We start from the raw sequence: 5150 nt of genomic DNA, 5'->3' as shown, positions 1-5150 counted from the left end.
CTTTTTTTTTTTTTTTTTAATTTCTTGTGTTCTTTCCATGTTCTTAATCATGCACGCTGTCCTCCCATCATTGCAGTGGATGTTCAAATTTTATGGCCAGATCAAGAGGGTAATCTCACTACATCTGACCTGAATTTAGCCAAATCCTTCCCTCTAGCTCCCAGCATTGTTAGGAAAATATGAAAGCAAATACAAACCCATCAGACTGACAAACAATTCAAGTTTAGGTCATTTTTTTCCCACTTCCTGCAAGCCCCCGCCTCGGTCAAAGGTAGAACAGGAAATGAGTAAGATGGAAAGACTGCTTCTGTTTTTGGAAGTTCAACTATTCAACACAGCTGCAGTTTAATTTCAAGTGTACTACAAGTAGCTCTCTGTGAATTCAGTTGGAGTATGATCGGCCATTGACTTTGCTACTTGTCAGACTTTGGAATGGTAATTTGGCCTGTAACACATCTGCTGATCCTCCCTGCAGCACTCTTGAAAGGCCACTGAAGTACCAAGTGCCCATTTATCCTCCAATATTATCATTATCATTATCTCGACGTAAATTCTTGCGTGTGTTTGGACTTACCCTTGAAGTCAAAGCACTGTGTTGTGACTGAAGTCACCTTAAAAGTGCACCTTATTTTCTCTTCATACAATCTTATTTTCCTGTTTGGACTTGATAATGTCCGCACAAACCAAAATGATCACTTTCTGTCTGACCTCTTTTCAAGAGGAGGTTGTTTAAAAAATATTTGGAGGGATATAAAAGTTGAGTAGAAACTGATATTGCTTATTTTTCTCCCTCCACTTAGAGTGTCTTGCTTAAACACTTTGAAAATTAAAATTTGGAAATTACAGTCACGACTTGATTATCAGTGGATGTGAATGAGGGTTCTAATGAATTTTGTAGAGGCTAGCTTCCACTGGGGCACAATTATCATTTCTACATAATAAAGTGACTAAGACGGAGCTGGCCTGCATCCTAAGAAGGGAGCTCCAAAGATTGAGCAAACAGTGCATCTATTACTCTTTCCACTCGTGTTCAAGCATAGATTACTGAGTCATAAGTTTTGGTGTCACTACTTAACCTGAATGAAATAAAGTTGAGCTCAGCTACTACAGGATCCCACCTCTCTCTCGGATGAAAATTGAAAAAGATAGGATTATTATGTATGGCTGCACACACGTATAACTCTGTGAGGAAGGACAAACGGGGCTGGTTTTTCACGGTCCACCCCTGCAAGGATACAGGCAGTTAGTTTTGGCATAACACCGCAATGTCTGGCTGCATGTCAATACCGGCACAAACACCCTAATGTTTGAGTTCTGGGTGGTGCAACAAAACAAACCACAGGGCATTGTGTTCAAACAGCAGGCAGTGGTCTGCACTGGTACATCAACACACAGTGATATTTCTAGATTTTCTTTTATCATCAAGGCCAAAGAAGAAGAAAAAAAGCCTTTTAGGCCTGATGTGTGAGAAGGACTAGGATTGCAGTCAAAAGATGAGTGGCACTAAAGATGACATGGGAAAGAGATTCAACTGCCTTTTGCTATGACGTTTGGCTTATTGTGTTTTTTTTTTCAAAGACAAACCAGCATAGAAATATGTATTTCCTGATTTATTCTCCAAAGGAGAATCAGGTTTATATTTCTAGCAGCAGTTATCAGAAGCAGTGACAAGAGAATGGCTGATTTAATATGGCTGAGGTTACATCCAATATGTAAAACATTTTGTCACGTTTTGAATTAGACACAACATTGACTGTTTTTGTCCCTCATCTGTATGGAAATCCATGTGTCAAGGCCAACATCTCAATCTAACAATTGCATCCACCCTCTCTGAATCTTATTACAGCATCTGCGCTATTGTAAGGGACTATCCGATTTTACATGAGGGCTTTGCTGACCTTTTGCGCACTTACAAATTTTTTCTCAACACCAATCTCATGTAGGTTAGCGGGCAGAGCAGAGTGAGCGCTGCTTGTTATGTATTACTTTGCTTTTGTAGTCCTTCCACATCGTTACTCATCCAGTATGCTTAAAGGTGCTCTCCCCCTCTGGCAAGCACAGCTATGACAGTCAGCTTGGAAGTTAGAAGTCTTTCAAAACTCTTTTTTTTCCCCTCCCTCTCTTCCTCCCCTTTTCTCTGCCTCTTTCATTCTTTCTTGGTGTCCCCACGTCTCTCTCTTCCTTTCTCACTGGGGTCCTCAGAGAGCACCTGACTGACGTGTTGTTCAAGGATGAAAAGCATGGTGGAGGGGAATCCAAAAGCAAACAACACAAAAATATACATGAGTGGACGGGAAAGACACTGCTGCAAACACACACACACACACACGCACGCACGCACGCATGCACGCACACACACGCACAGGCAGAACCGTGTGCCGAACCCCTCAGGATTATCACTAGCACAATGCTGGACACTTCAGGGAAGACAGCATCTGCTCACTTCCATATTTAATACAGCAAAAGGGAACACTGCATTCTCAAGAAACTTATCATTTCCACTCTGATTAAATACAGATTCAAATACAGTCGTGTGAGCACATATAATCCTCCCTAGACTGCACTTTTTTGCTGTCCAGGTGGCTGTAGAAAGTTCTCAAGTGCCCTGAGGCATTCACACTGTGACTAAAAGCCATTTTGCACAGGGATTTTGACAGACATGGGGCCTTTGCCTTTCAAAGCACAGCTTTTACATCTGTCTTTTCCACCGAGTTATGTAAGCTTTTCATTTGTGCACTCTATCTCTCTTTTCTCTCTCAGCGTTAGAGATATTCAACCAGGAAGCTGTATCTCCAGTGACAGTAAAGCTCAGCAAACACACGCGCTGTTGCCTATCGATGGGCTGCCAGCCTGTTACAGTACTCAAAACAAGAGCAGGAGCACAACAGGAGCCAGTGGACAAGGTTACAAGGAGGCCATATGCTGTCTGTCTCCCAACTGCACCCAACAGATTTATGACAGTGACAAAAAAGACCTCCTGCTGAACAGTGCAGGGGTAGGACAGGGCAAGAAACACTGGAAATAAAAATGTATCCCAGCAGCTTCTCTTCTATTTTTGTCCTTCAATCAGTCACACACATATTCAGCATATCAATTCATGGACAAGCAAAGGAAGCCATACTCCAGAAGCTGGCCAGCCAGCTTTAAATGGAGACCAACTGTGACAGTTGCTTATTATTCCACATTGACTATAAAATGAGCAGTGATTGTGTATTTCACTGCCATGTTATTTATGGTGGGTGGCTGATTGGAGGGAAACTGAGACTTTTAAGGGACATCAATTCACAGTTCACACAGCCACACACAAATAATTATTGAAATTCATAAACTTTTATTTTTGTCTGACTACTCTTCCTCCAAATTGTACAAATGAATACATAAACATGTCATCACTGCAGTAAAAACCTCTCATAAGCTAAAATATTAACCCTTTTTTATACACTTGACATGCTATCTGTTTGAAATTAAGCATTCTCAGCAGGATTAATTTAGCTAAGAAAAGCAGGGCATTAATCTTTAAGGTTTTATGAAAAACACAGATTTGGAGATGTGTGATTTCACCGGGGCAGTGACCTACATCTTTTTCCAACGATCATAGCCCCAGGTCATGAAACTTGCAGCATCAGATCCTCTCCACACATGGGAAAACTGACACTTTCAACTCATCAAAAGAAACGGCACATCTCCGTCTCTTGCAAGAGCACCAAGGAGTACTGCAGTACTTGCAAATTGATGTGCAATTTACAAATGACAATCTGTGAAACAACATGGTGGCAGCATTAACAACCTGCCTGGAACTTGTGCTGGCAGATTACTTCAGTGAAACAAGCCCTAGGTTTGCACCACATGCTGAATGAAATGAAGATATGACTGTTCAGTTTGGCTTCTTTTATGTGTTTACAAATGCACAACGAGTCTGTGTCTTTGTATCTCTCTTGTTTGCATTTGATCACTCTGCACCATATGTTGCCTTTACTTATTTGTTTTCACTTCAAACAGGCATCAGCTTGAATCGATTCAAAATCAAATCATCAGTTTGAAATTCACATTATGCATGCATTCACATATAGACCTATAAGCAGCAGTTAAATCTTTCAATACAAAAGCTATCTCCCGCTGTTACACAGAAGCACATGGAGTGGTGTGCAGCAACATGTCATGTGAAACAAGAAGCTCTGAAGGATTAATAGCAGCTGTTCTATTACTTCCTCTCTTTATTGTTTATTTTTTTTATTTTTTTATCCAGCCTAATGGTCATTACAGGCTGACCGCAGTCTGACAGCATGTTGGCATGAATCTTCTTAGCCTGCAGATTACGCCAAGCCCTTGACTATCTTCTTTATCTCTTCTATGTACCTGTGTAGTGGAATATGTCAGTGAATGAAGTCATATTTTACCAGGGCACTACCAGAGGAGTAGATTGCTGTGCTGACTAACAGAATGACAGATGCTTTGAGTGCCTCGCTGCTGAGTGACAGCAAACTGTCAGGGCTTTTGTGTGGCTCTGCTTCCATCTTTTCATTTTAGATGCTGCCAGGGAGGGAGGTACCCATCTATGTAGCCGCAGCTGAGTGAAAAGGCACCTAGGAGGCATCTCTGAGCTTGTCAGACACAAGAAATCTAATCCAGACAGCCAAGAATTGGAATCCAAATGAGAAACCCGAAAATAGCAGTTGTCTCTGCATAATTCGAACAAATGGATGTTGGATGTGTGGCAGAAAATAACAACAAGAAAACTACTGGGACGTAACATGACACTATTTCCTGACAGTTACAATAAGCTGGTGAGAGCTGTGCCACAGGCTGGCTGCTGTTTCTAGTCGGGCAGCTTATAGTTTCTGTCAAACTGGCGCTGATCTCTGATCCTGTAGGTCGCAATTATGTGCCCCCTTACTATTCCTTCTTCATCCCTTCCTGCTGCCAGGCTGCCACCCTCCCTTTTCTCCTTTAAACCCCCTCTGGTGTCCTAAGCAGCATTTAATTGTGAAGGGCTGAGCCCGGGAAGGAGTAATCAGATGAGAAGGGAGGCAGGGCGAATCACGTGGGTATACACTTTTCTAACGGGGGGATTAATAATACTGAAGTCTTGATTGAACTTCTGCTGCTCTCCCTGGTAAATTGGAGGTGGGGTATTGAGGGGTGGGGGGTGG

The sequence above is a fragment of the Lipophrys pholis genome (assembly GCF_963383615.2).
Source record: "Lipophrys pholis genome assembly, chromosome: 10".
Lineage (NCBI taxonomy): Eukaryota > Metazoa > Chordata > Actinopteri > Blenniiformes > Blenniidae > Lipophrys > Lipophrys pholis.
Note: the sequence above shows the minus strand (reverse complement) of the source record.